The 14,536-nt window shown below is 44.7% G+C and overlaps 1 pseudogene; it reads right to left on the bottom strand.

Annotated features, from left to right (window-relative positions):
• Positions 1–6,000: 6,000 nt before the first annotated feature.
• Positions 6,001–9,696, bottom strand: LOC119312024 (annotated as a pseudogene).
• Positions 9,697–14,536: the final 4,840 nt, after the last annotated feature.

Consider the following 14,536-nt stretch of genomic DNA (forward strand, 5'->3'; position numbering starts at 1 on the left):
CTTCTTCTTCCTCTTATTCTTCTTCTCCTTCTCCTTCTTCTTCTTCTTCTTCTTCATCATCTTCTTATTCTTCTTCTTCTTCTTCTTCTTCTTCTTCTTTTTCTTCTTTTTCTTCTTCTTCTTCCTCCTCCTCCTCCTCCTCCTTCTCCTCCTCCTCCTCTTCTTCTTCTTCTTTAAATTGTGCATCTGAACGCAGAAAAAATACATTGATCAGTACCGCATTTCAGCCAAAACGCGCGCTACTGCTACACAGAAGTACATATAAAAAATACATTGATCATTAACGATCTTTTTGTATAGAATCTAAATCGTCAATAGGAATCTACCACCGATTTAAGAACCGGTTAAGACTCCTATTGCAGCCACAGATCCTACACATAAAGTTCAATGAAGACCAAATGCTTGGGATGGTTTGAGAAGTAACATACTTAAGGTGGTCAAATTCTTGTTAGGGGAGCGAGGTGGGACTAAAAATAGCGCCTGCCACAACCTATTTAGTACCGGTTTGTGCCACGAACCGGTATTAAAGGTGTTGGCATCTGTAGTACCGGTTCGTGGCACGAACCGGTACTAAAAATTCCCAAAGAACCGGTACTAAAGGTCACCTCCAGCCAAGTTATTTGAGCCGGCACTAATGGGAGCATTAGTGCCGGCTCATATGCCAACCGGTACTAATGTTTCACATATTAGGTCCTTTTTCTACTAGTGTATAAGCCTAGGTTATTCCCGTATATCACCAGGTGAACAGTTATGAGGGCCCATGCCTCTCGTAACGGGCTTGATACGCCGTCAGCGAAGTGAGCTTTGGCTTAGACATGCACCAGCGAACTAGGCCGGTATAGCGCAGATCCTGAGCCGACGCCGTCTGCTAACTATTTATTGTGGACCAGCGCGCCCCACCAGCCTACCAATCGTGTCTCAAAAAAAAACAGTCTACCAGTCTTCTCCCTAGCGGTATCCACCCATCCCCTATCTTCTCCGCTTGCAGTTCCTCGTTTGCACGCGCGGTCTGCTGAAGGCAAGTCATCAGCACAACCAATTTGGTAGTAAAACCAGGTTGTGGATTCTTAGCAACCTGCATCTCCCGCAGTCTTACCTGCCCAACCTCTGTAGACACTCCAGATGATGAACTAGCAGCTAGTTCTCCTCCGTCAGGCTGGTTGACTGAACTTTTAGAAGCATCAGATACGTGGAGTGCGACTAATCTGCACCCGGGCTCAGCTGCACCCACGTTTAGAAAAAAATTCAAAAAAAATGCTAGAAAAATTCAAAAAAATCCAAATTTTTTTGTGGTGGTAGATAATTTGATGCTGAGGTGCGCCCCAAAATTCAACTCATTTGAGCATCTGAGCAGCTCTCGGAAAAAAAGACAAAATTAGGGTCTGTAAAAATGTTTACTTTTCACGCACTGTTTTGACCCGATTTGTCTTTTTTCCGAGAGCTACTCAGATGTCCAAACAAGTTGAATTTTGGGGCGCACCTCACGCGTCAAATTATCTACCACCACAAAAAAATTTGAATTTTTTTGAATTTTTTTAGTATTTGTTTTGAATTTTTTGCTGAGAGGGAGCAGATGAGCCCGGGCTCTAGGATGAATTATCGCAGATACCTGCACCTATTCTACAGATTTATGCAAGAAGTTCCTTCTAACGCTTGTTAACCGAGATTAGATCCATAAGAGACTAAGAGCATCTCGAGTCGTTGGCCCATAGGGGGCGCGTAAAATCGCCGCCTGGGGCCGAGTGGGTTCCCAGTCGCCGACCCCGGGGCCGCCCCCAGACGCCGTCTAAGTTCTAAAAAAAACATTCGGCAAAGTTCGGCTAAATTCGGCTAAAATTCGACAAACTTGGCATATATTAGACATGTTCGACAGTTTACATAGCAAATTTATCTAAAAAAAGACCGAAACTACAACTAAGGGGCGAAGAAGTCATTGACCGCGGCGTAGTCGCCGCCGTCGCCGCCATCCTCGCCGTCGTCGGCGGCGGCGGCCTTCTCCTCCTTGACGCGGCCGCCCCTGCTGGACCCCTGCCAGGCGTCGCCATGGCGGACCGGTGGCGGTGGCGGCGCGTCGTCGTCGTCGCGGTCGTCGAGGATGACGACGCCTCCTTCGTCGCGGCCCCGGCGGCGCTATTCGTAGTGCTGCAGGGTGGCACACTGACGCTCCCACTCCATCTTGAGCCAGTCGTCGTTCATTGGATCTCTCTATGAATGGAAAAGTGGTGCTTCGGATCGGGAGTAACCACTTTTGAAAGGGCAAAGGGGGGAAGGACATAGGAAAGAGGGATGCCTACAAAAAATCAATTGATTCGTCATGGTAGAGAAGAAAAATGGCGCACGGACCATTTCAGGGCCGCCTCCTCGTCGAGCTCCACGTCGCCGTGCTCCGTCTTCACGGCGGGGAGACCTGGCTCCGTTTTCACGGCCGCGAGCCCCGGCTCCGTCTTTGGTTTGACGAAGCGCGGAGGAGGCGACGAGGAGGCGCGTCGGCCGTCATCGTTTATGACGATGCCGGCACTTTGAGTGCGCCGGCCGAGCGGCGTCTCCGCTGCGGGCTCAGCCTTGACGCCGAGCAACGCCGGCGAGCCGGAGGAATGGGAAGAAGAACGGGAGGAGGACACTAGTAGAAAAGAGGGCTTTGGTCCACCCTGGGTTAGCCCGTTAGTCCCGGTTCAATCTAGAACCGGGACTAATGGGGGCATTAGTCCCGGTTCATGCGTCCAGGGGCCACGTGGGCCATTTGTCCCGGTTCGTCTGGACCTTTTAGTCCCGGTTGGTGCCACGAACCGGGACTAAAGGGTGCGATGCCCATTAGTATCGGTTCGTGGCACCAACCGGGACTAAAGGTTAGACCTTTAGTCCTGGTTCGAGCCACCAACCGGTACTAATGGGGTTTGAAGCATTAGTACCGGTTCATGGCACGAACCGGTACTAAAGGTCACATTTTCAAACTCCACCCCCCCCCCCTCCGTGGATCGCCTTTTCAGTTTTAAAAAAATTAAAAGAAAATGATGAAAATGTAAAAAAATAAAAAAATAAGTTTCCCATGTGATATGTGGTCTAGTTGTTGGGAAAATTTGCAAATGTGAATTTCAACTTTATTTGCAAAATCTCTCTAGAATTTAGTAAAATGGGCATAACTTTTGCATACTGACTCGGATGAAAAAGTTTTTTATATGAAAAATCATCTACTCGAAAAGTTACATCCAAATTTAACCGGGGGAACCTCGTTAAACATTTTCAAAATCCTCAAAAACCTAACAGAAAAAAAATTACGGGGCTTAAGATCTAGAGTGGAAAAAATCGAAATTTTTTCAAACTATGGTCAAACAATGGTCAAACTAATTATTCTAGAATATTAGTGTTACTAAATAATTATTTCAGTTATTTTGAATTTTGGTCAAATCTGGTCAAGCTGTGGTCAAACAATGGTCAAACTAATTATTCAAGAAATATTAGTGTTACTAAATAATTATTGTTTTTTAAAACAATAGTTTCAAACTCAAACAGTGAAATGTGTCACTTCATGCTCACGCAAAATTTCTGAGGGTTAATAGGATTGACATCTTACTATTGTCAGGAAAACAACAAGTGCAGACTTGGAAACGAGGGAGAATAGAATCCGGCAGTTAAGCGTGCTCAGGCTGGGGGAGTGGGAGGATGGGTGACCATTCGGGAAGTTAGATGATTAGGAATGATGAGGGGTGATTAGAGATTAGAGGATAAATTGAGCAGTGATGAGGGGTGGTGATTAGAGATTAGAGGTTAAAATAATTCAGAAATTTGAAAATAAAATAAAATCAGAAAAAAAATTCATAAATTTCCTTTAGTCCCGGTTGGTGTTACCAACCGGGACTAAAGGTGGAGCTCCACGTGGCCGCGACCTTTAGTCCCGGTTCCAATTTGAACCGGGACTAAAGGGGGGAGGCATTAGTAACGACCCTTTAGTCCTGGTTCAAGAACCGGGACTAAAGGCCCTTACGAACCGGGACTGATGCCCCCTTTTCTACTAGTGGGAGTGCGAGGAGAAAGTTGAGGAGGAACATAACCTCCTGGGCATCCATTGCCCACCGCACCGGCGGTGGACCGCGACGGCCGCCGTGGGAGGGTATGCCAGTGGCGGTTCATTGCCGCCCTTGTGGACGACATCACGCTATCGAGCGTGTGGACGGGGGCGCCCCACCACACGCGGCACCCCTCGCTGTTCTTGACGCCGCCCACCATCGACGCCCCGTTGATGGACGCCAGCCTCTGCTCCTGGCGGTGCTGGAAGTACGCCGCCCACGCCGCGTAGTTGTCAGCGGCGTACTGGGGGAGGGCGAGCTGCTCCTCTGTGAGGGAGGCTCGCACGCGGTCGACCTCGGTGGCAAAGAAGGCGGGGCGCGCCTCGACGTCGGGCACCGGGGGAATGGGCACTCGCCCGTTGCTGAGTCTCCACCCCGTCGGCCCGGTGTGCATGTCCGGTGGCGCTAGGATGTTCGCCTCGAACAGGAGCCATGCCTCCCACTCGTGAAGCGAGCGGTGGCCGAAGCTGTTGGCTGCCGCCGCTTCGCTGGGGAAACGCGCGGCCATCGGGCTTGGGAGTGAGGGAGAGGGAGGGAAGAAGCGTCGGCGGCTGCGCACGGGAGAATGAGAGCTCAGCGGCGGTTGCTGGGCGGCTAGGGCTGGTGTGGCCAGCGGCGAGGGAGGCCACTAGCTTATATAGCCGCGCCCGTGTGTATGCGTGGCGGGAGGAGAGGCGTTGCCGCGCCGCCTGTGACGCACCGCACGTGATGAGGAGTAAATGGTAAGGCTGACCGGCGGCGGCAGCGCGGCAGCCTTGCACTGATTCAGGCAGGAACCGAGGCGATGAGGGCGACGAAGCGGCCATCTCACTGACTCGGCGGGCTTGCGGCTCTTTCGCGCCAAAACCACTTGCCCTGGCGCCCCCGGGCGCCCCTTAGCGCACCGGGTTCGGCCTGGGTCCGTCGACGCTGATTTCGGCCCAAGCCAGCGAATAACGGGCTCCTGGGGCGCGACTGGGCCGTTTTTTCAGCGCCGCCGCAAAAAAATCGTCTGGCAAGGCCGTGTTGGGGGCGCGGCTGGAGATGCTCTAACCTCTGCGGATACTCCATCCAGCTTCTGAGATGGATCTGATTTTGTAATCCAGCAAGAACTGCGTGTTTCTAATGGTCAGACTCCCATTTCAAAAAAAAATGGTCAGACTCCGAGAGAGGACTCTGCCTGTGCACTCTGCCCCGCTGCTTATCTAGTTGGAGCCCCTCTGCCTCCCGCTCTTCCTATTTGAATTTCCAAAGAGGTCACTACACCACTAGGTGTGCGGCATCCCAGAGGCATGCAATTGTCAAATACGCAAATAGATTCAACTCTGCTCAAAATTCAAAGTTGAATCAACAGATACCATGCACCAGATTGTATGCACCTCCTTTCTGTTCAGGCACACCAGGCAGCAATTACGTGCACCAGCTTGTATGCATCTCCTTGCTATTCAGGAATTCAGAATTCACTCCCTGTTATCTGCGAAAATTCATGTTTTCGACAAATGTACTAAAGGAAAACCAGAATGCACACCATGCTATAAAATTATAGGCACCACCATCGTGATAAGAAATTTAGTATGCATCACCGTAGTGCATACAAATTCAGAAAATCAGAACTTTAAATATAAAATCTTCCTATTCTGGACATCAACAAATTGCCCAAAAATTCATAAATGTAGACATTACCGTAGTGCTCCAAAATTCAGCATGCTTCACCTCAGTACATCTTTATTATATTTTCCAATTATCGACTCCAACTTATTGCCCAAAAATTCAGAAACATATACACCACCATAGTGCTCAGAAATTCAATATATGCATCACCATAATGCACAAAAAATCAGATAATCTGTACATTCATTATCATTTTTTCCAATTGTGGAAAACAACAAAACTGCTCAAAAATTCAGAAATGTAGACAACACCATAGCGCTCAGTAATTCAGTATGCTAGTGCAAAAAAAATCAGAACACGAGTACATTCATTATGCGAACCAACATACGTGAACATTCAGAGCAGTCGAACATACATTATTCTAGATGATACAGATTTGGTTTTGCCATGCATAATAGTACCAGGATACACCCAGCATCCATGGAACTAGAGTTCTATGGATGGAACTACAGTTGCACACATCAAGTTCTACAAAATTATTGTCTCAAGTACATAGTCTGGTGCACCTCCTCACAAGCCAATCATCCGCAAACCACCCAATTTCTGGCAGTTGTTCCGTCTGTGACCTTCAATCCCAGAATTCTTGCACCTTGCTGGATTACGAACAGGCTTCTGGGCATCTCTCCGGTCCGGGCATGTAGTCCTCTTGTGCCCCTGTTGCCGACATATGCTGCGGAACCTTGTCCGCTTGCTGATTCCCTCGTACGGTGACTTCTCCCGGCTAGTTGTTGGGCGCCCCATTTCTTTCCGTTTCTTCAGCGCCAATAAACCAGTGAGCCTGTTCCCACTCTCATTTGCAGAAGTAGCATCATCATTCAGTGCTCCGATGCCTGCACCCCCACTCACAGCAGTTGTTGTTGGTGCTTGTATCTGATTAACAACATCCTAATGGTCAGCTACCCTGTCCAAACCCAGCCCATCCCTAATCTTTGCAAATGGTTGCATCTCCACCCTGCAATTCTTAATGAGACATGAGTTTCTCATATGCTTCCACACTTGCATCACCCATCCGTACCAACTCCATTGCATGCATGTACATATTGAAATGCCTGAAGCTGAATGGATTTTTGTGTGCATTATCTCTGTGGTATTGAGTAAGATGAGCTGGCAGCACATCACACGCGTCCCTCATCCATCGCTTCATAATGTGTTTCGGTGGTATCTCTGTAATACGAATGAAATCCAGCACCTGCATAGTTCAGTTTGGTTAGTTAGTTTACCACATACTTCACAGAATATATATGTATCTGGCAACGCATGCTTGATTTGTGTACTGACAATACCTTCAAAACATGGCTACAAAGGAGTCCCATGTGTGCAAATTGCCCACACTCGCAATCGAATTCCTCACCTCCTTCAAGAACATTTACCTTATATGACACCCTACACCACTTTTCTCTCGTTGCAGCCTCTGTATGAATCGCAAGATACAGTTTCCCTTTCTCAAGCTCCTCCACTTGGTATGCACCGCACTCATAGAGTATATGTCCAAACTGCTCGAACATAGCACGTGTGTATATCTTACCAGCATGTCTTTCAATAGCTAAGTTTGCTTTGTATAGTGGTCTACCCTGAAACATAGATACACGAAATTAATGAGCAGGTCAGCACTACAGAAATAGTGGCAATTTCCAAACATGACTTACTATTCGTGTCCGCTTCTCCTCGTAATTCTCCTCAGCTTCCCTGTCAAACTGCAGTCTCATGTATTTGTTGGCAAACATATGCATCGGACACCAGGTGGGACATAGTTCTTCAGCATGTGGTTTGCACTTTCACTGCATTGGGTGCTTGTCATCTTAGCACAGAAAACGCCTTTGAAATATGGCTTCGCCCACTTGTGTCTTGTTTCATACAGTTGAGTCATGTAGTCATGTGTCTTTAAATTATATTTCTCAACCAGTATCTTCCATGCTTCCTCGAATTCATCGATTGTAAGCATGTGATTTACTACCTTGTGGAACTCTCCCCTGAGATCGCTCTTCTTGGTGTACAACTAACCAAGTGATTCCTTCGCATTTTTCAGCACGTGCCACTTGCACCATCGGTGCGCTGTTTGACGCATCACATTTTTTATGGCGACCTCCATCGCACGGTTTTGATCTGCACAACACCAAATATGATATTAGCTAAAACAACATCATTTTTACAAAGTTGTTTTGTCACACATAATTTTTCTAAAATATGATATTAGCTAAAACAGCACCTTTCCATTGAACCAAAAAAGCTTCCTATTTATGCTATGCACTTTGGCTAGATTGACATTGTTTTGACGCAGCTGCTCCACCAAATCTCTGTTGTATGTATCAATGTGCTTGTGGGAAGGCCAGTGTATTGTCTGCCCATACGTTGGAGACAGCGAATGGTTATGATGTTCTTGATGCTCAGCTATGTACCAATCATTGTCCTTCGATCGAAGCAGCCTTATTAATGCAGCACTCACATCTGCATGATCTAGTGTTTTCCACACCTGCTTTACCCTGCAAATAAAAATCATAGGCCTCCCCGAGCGTGTCGAAGCTTGTACCTAGTTCTGGCACGATTACAATGTTGCATGGTTTGTCAACTAACCCCCGTATTGCCTTCTCAAGGTCGCTGGGTCGCCCAGGACAAGGCACCCTTCCTGGAGCAGTAGCTCCAATTCTAACTCTGTATTTCAATAAATCAATATGTTACCCTATATCCATTCTAGTGTCATGAACAAGATCCCTATGCATACATTAGGATGTAATCTAGTTCCTCATCTTCACCAGCCACCATCTATAGGATTTTGTACTGAAGTACAAATGCTTCTCATAAGCATACCAACTGAATTATGGTTTTTATCCAGCATTGTGCACGTTAGTTATCCACTACCCCAGTCACATTCACATACCCTCATGTTTAATTACTGTCTTACAAATTCAAATTATTTCTTGCCTTTCATATTCCCCACTATGTGTAAATTGAATTTCTTGGCATGACTTTTCACCCTATTTTCACCATATTGAGCAATCTTGATTTTCAGTACACTATGCATCTCCGTGTCCCATGATTTCAAGATTTCAGCTCAATTTCGCTATCTAATCACTATTATCAGAAACCAATATTCATAAAACAGTCTTAAACTGAACTGCTTTCTCTTAATCATGCATTGATGCCATGAAGAAAGCACACATTCGTTGCAAAGAAATTTGTACACAATCATTCCAATGTTGTGAAATTATGTTCAGGTTACTGCATAACCGACCAGCCTACGCGCACGCTCAGCTGATGGGATTCAAAGTACAACCAAAATCGGGATAAACAATCTGCAATGCATACACCATTAACCAGTAGATTACCTGCGAGTCTAGCCTGGAGTTTTTGGATCATCTGCCCAATTGATTGCTCAGATGCTTGTGGTTCCTTATCCTGGTCGGATGCAACTGCTCCACGAGCCACACAGATCTCGCCGTCAACGCTACATGTGCCCATTGGCCGTAGCTCCTCGCCTCCTGCCGCCACCGCGGGGTAGTGCAGCGGCTCCATTGGTAGCTCGCTGTCGTTGACCTCTTCCATCACCGCGGCACTGCGACTGAACAAATTCTTTGGTTCAGAGATAGAGATCCAATGCAGAAACCACAAGCAGAAAGGGGGGAGGTAGGATGGGGTTGGGAGAGCGGGCGATTTGTGTTACCTCCTAACAGGTTGCATCAAGAACTCCATCCCGACAGTCGCCGCCCAGTTTTCCCAGCACCGCCGACCTCCGCGGGGCGTCAATGGCGATTCAACAAAATGTGGCGAGAGGTGGGAGACAGCACCGCCATGGCCCCCTTCCTCATTTACTACCGTCCACAGCTCGGCTTACCGGAGAGCTCAGTTCCTGAGCTACGGATCAGGAGTACAACAACGTCCCGAGCCACGACTCTGGGAATCTGCCGTCACGGCGCCAGCTGCGGCCTCCGTCACCGGCGCGGGGCACGGCGAACCTCCATACCGTATCCCTTGCTACCCTGAATTAAAAAAGATCGATCAGCTGGCTCACTTATTCCACGCTACGCATCCCGAAGCATTGTCGAACCGTGGGGATAAGGCTGGTCATAGTGGGGAGTAACTTAGACTAGTAACATGCATATGTTATTAGTCTATGTTATTACCTCTATAGTGCATAATATCATATAGTAGTATCATAGATGGTTTCATTTATTGCCATGCATGACACATAGTAGCATCACATTTATTATGTTACGGTATCTACTATGTTACTATAACCATCTCTATCTTCTTTAATTACCTGCCACATAAGCACGTTTGCGAGTCCCAAGTACATGTTATTACTTATGTTACCCCCACTATGGCCAGCCTAAAGGGCTCACCTGTGCTCGCGAAGAGAACAACCGCGTCCCATATATACTACTAAAAAACTATGGAGTATATGCATTGCCATTTATAGTTTGTGTACGGGAGGGAGTATATATGCGCTTCAAGAATGGAGAAGTGGGATGTTTAGCATAGCAGTATATGGATCTCCTAAATAAAAAAATAATGCCCTGTAAAAAATACTCCACCAAGTAAATCTGGGGAGTCATATGCATGTCCGCCTCAGCCATGCTTGTCCGTATTCTTAATTCGATAGAAGTTTCCCATCACGTACATACATGTGATGCGGCCAAATCGAAGTTATATCTTCCCCATGACATAAGATCCCTACATATGTATCTTCATTTACAGGGAGCGGTAAGTACAAAAAAATAGTATTATTATGTATGAAAATTATGTAACGGACGTCAACACCGAATAATCGCGAGTGGACATGCCATCACGCGCGAGCGATATCGAGACCGACCATTCCCTAGTGATTCGTGCAACTCTAATACATCAAGCTCGTATGATGGATCACATCCATAGTATACAATTAGTATAGCTCGCGTATTACCTCTGCCCTTGTCAGGAGATGGACCACAAGGCAGGCTCATGCATTGAAGCGAGATGCGCATTGATTACATGTCAGTCCTAATGGCAGGAGATATTCCACATGTTGTTTTATTTTCGTGCTCTATGCACTGCATATATCTTGTAGAGCGATAGGTTATTATGAGGACTCTAATTACAGATACCCTGCTACACACAGGATAATACACCAACCAGCAGAGTGGGCAGAAAGAACATGCACCACAAACCAAATGAGGTTGGTGTTAATGTTTCATTGAAGCTGCGACAGACCATGCAATAAGTGACAAAACTGCAACACACCTGACCACCTCATTTACTAGGATTAATGCACCACAGTGCCCTCTTGTCTTACTAGTGCGCCACCCTCTACAGCGGTAACGAAAATGTGTATTGAGTAGTTCGCTAATTGGTGTGAGTTTTTTTAGATGAACTTTTAGCTATGCTAGATCAGCTTAGGTCTATCTCCATGTCAGGCCAGGCGAGTGCCTAAACATGATTAATGTTCCTAAATTGCAACTCAATTTTTTTTTCCTAAATTGCAGTAGTTATTTTTAAATTTTAGGAATCCATGATTTTAATTTTTTAAAATATGTCCACTAAGATTAAATTAGTGCACCTAGAACAAATAATCATAGCCCCAAATAGCTATTTTTCCTTTTTAGATGAATTAGTGTGAACTTTTAACTTCGGTCCATATCCATGTCAGGCCAGGCATGTGCATACACATGATTAATGTTCCTACATTGCAAATCAAAAATAATGTTTCCTAAATTGCAATAAACATTTTAAAATTTCAGAAATCCAAGATTTTAATTTTGAAAAATTTGTCCACTACATAAGACTAAACTAGTCCACCTAGAACAAATAATCTGATCCCCAAATAGCTAAAAAAAAAACTTTTTGATGAATTAGTGTGAATTTTTAACTATGCTAGATCAGCTTAGGTCTGTCTCCATGTCAGGTCAGGCATGTGCACACACATGATTAATGTTCCTAAATTGCAACTCAAAAAGAAATGTTCCTAAATTGCAGTGAATATTTTGAAATTTCGTGAATCCAAGATTTTAATTTTGAAAAATGTCCACTACAAAAGATTAAACTAGTCCACCTAGAACAAGTAGTCAGAGACCCAAATAGTCAGAACATGCACAACAAAATTAAACTAGTCCACCTAGAACAAGTAGTCAAAGCCCCAAATAGCAATTTTTCATATTTTTGTTATCCATGTTTCCCCATATATCTACCAATATGTGATGCGTCCTCACATGTTGGGCAATCAGTGAATGTTATACTTATCACTCAATAATCTTTCTTCGTGTTGTTCTTTTGATATTCATCACCACTGGAAATTAATTTGTGTTTGTCCAAATGGTTATGCTTATCACATGACCCAGCTTGTACAACACACACAAAACAACAGGAACCTACAAATTAGAGGTGTGTGGCACAAGCAAGCAACATAAATCTCTCACATGCTGCCGACTTTTGACCGTTTGGACCACTAGATATGAGTCTGTGGGTCATCATTGCACTCATCAAATATTAGTTTGCATACGAGTTAAAAGCTTGGAGGCCCCCACTCCTGTGCTGTATAGAAAAGTGTATTCAAGTGCATTATTGAGCAACACTGTTTGTATTTCAGCAAACACTATATTAATTAGTAATCTAGATGCAAACACGGACGATCGAGATTTCGGCATCGCGTGCCACCATGTCCCAAAAATCCGCGTCGACGTCAACACGTCCTACTTCATAGATGAATTCATGAATTCCTGAGTGTTTGATTGATGCAAGACAAATAAATGGAGGAGTATGTTCCAGCCGTCCTTGATGTTGAATCAGACCATGCATGTTCCCTGGCGGCAGGTCGATGCAGACATCATTGTGCATGAGTAGCGCTAACAGAGAGTTAAATTAATCGAGTCGTCCCCCGCTGGCGGCCGCGGCTGCAGGTCGGATGATCGCTGGAAGAAGACACCGGTGAAAAGAAACAAGAAGCTCGCTGGTGACCTTTTAATCGCAAAGGAAAGAATTAGCATGATGTAATGAAAAGCACGGAACAAGGAAGAATCCCGTATGATGCAAGCATACCTGAATCATGCCGGCGAGACTCACGACGACGACTGTCCGCCATCTCCAGCCGGTGAGGGATTTGTTCGCCCATGCAGAACGGTAGATAGAGAAAATATATGTTTGTTGTTGGTAACAAGAATATACTGACAAAGCTATTTTTTACGTGCGTGAAACTATTTGATTCGTTACTATATGGATAAGGATCGTACGAGCTGATAGAATTGCAATCAAATTTTTGGATAAGCTCCCGATCAGAACGTCCTGGATAAGCACCAAATAAACTAATCGAAATAATTAATAACAAGACCAAACGGGTCGGGTGGAACCTCATCTAACCCATTACAATTCTGTAGGCGATCTAGAATTCTGTAGCACGGTCAATCTAATCACATGAGATCAACGTTACTATATATATTCTGTTACGCATACATCTAGGCTATTCTGTTACGCGTAACAGAATATTATTCTGTTACCCTTTTTGAACTGACAGTTTCAGTTGGTTGTACTGATATTTTTGAAGCGGTTGAACTGATGCTTTCGGTTGTGTTTAAAAGATCGTCTTCTTTAGTTCAAAATTTTTTTGTAATTTTTTTGTCGGAACGGGGCATGTAATTTATCGTTGGAAAGCTCTTGACAACCATATTTCAAATATATTGAACGTTTTTGCAAAATCATTATGGTTTAAGAGCAGTTTTGAAAAAACCATTTTTTTCAAAACCGAAAATGTGAATCGTATTTTGGACTCAATTTTCAAACGATTTGTCGGAATTGAGCAAATAAGATGGCGTTGGAAAGCTGGTGAAAATCCGCATCTTCCATATATGTATTGTTTTTTCTAATTCCATATGATTTAAAAGTAATTTGAAAAACGGTGAAATTCTGGGCGAAATGTATTTTCGCGATTTTTTGCAAACGGTTTGTCGGATTGACGCAAATGATACGGCGTTGGAAAGCTATAGAAAATGCGCAACTTTTTCGTATAGAAATGTTTTTCTAATTTCTTACGGTTTAAAAACAAATTCGAATACGGTCAAATTTAATTTTGAACGTGATTTTTTTTTAAAAGTTTGTCGAAATATGAAAAATAGTATACCGTTGGATAGCTATCGAAAATTCGGAACTTAGTCATGTTGAACGTTTTCTCTACTTCACAACCGTTTAAGAGTAATTTTGAATACGGCATGACGGATCCTGCTGTTTTCTCGTTTGAAAAACAGAGTAGTCGTACTGATATATGTGTATGTTTGTACTGAGCTATTTTTTGTAGAGTAATTTTGAATAGTTCTGAAAAATGGTACTTGTACTGATGCTTGCATGGGTTTGTACTAAGCGTGTTTTCACTAACTAGACTTTCCTATGTTTTTTGGATGATATTTTTCTCGTAAGTTTTCAACGGTTTTATTGTATCATCGCCCCTGTACTTGTATGGTTTGTATCATCGAACTGAATGATATTTTATTCAAAAAGAAAATGTGTTTTTTTTAACTCAATATTTTTTTGACAACGATGTTCTGAACTTCTCTCATTTTACGACTTGTACTGAGGTACTTACTAAGCAGGATTTTCATGGGGTTTCTTTTTTTGCTTGAATTTTTACAATTTGAATTTCTGTCATTTCTTTTATTCCGAACGGACCACCTTTCTTAACTCGTACTGAGGTACTTACTACGCCCGAACTGGGGTGGTTGTCGCGTGTCTCGGCGAGGAAGAAGACGAAGCTCGGGGGCGAGACTGGATTCGGCCGGTGGCTGGTCCGGTCGATAGGATGCTGCGCAAGGTGGGGGTGACAGGCGCAGGGCGGCGGGGCTCAGAGTGGTGGCGCACGGCGGAGGGGC

Source organism: Triticum dicoccoides, chromosome 5B, assembly GCF_002162155.2.
Source record: "Triticum dicoccoides isolate Atlit2015 ecotype Zavitan chromosome 5B, WEW_v2.0, whole genome shotgun sequence".
Taxonomy (NCBI): Eukaryota; Viridiplantae; Streptophyta; class Magnoliopsida; order Poales; family Poaceae; genus Triticum; species Triticum dicoccoides.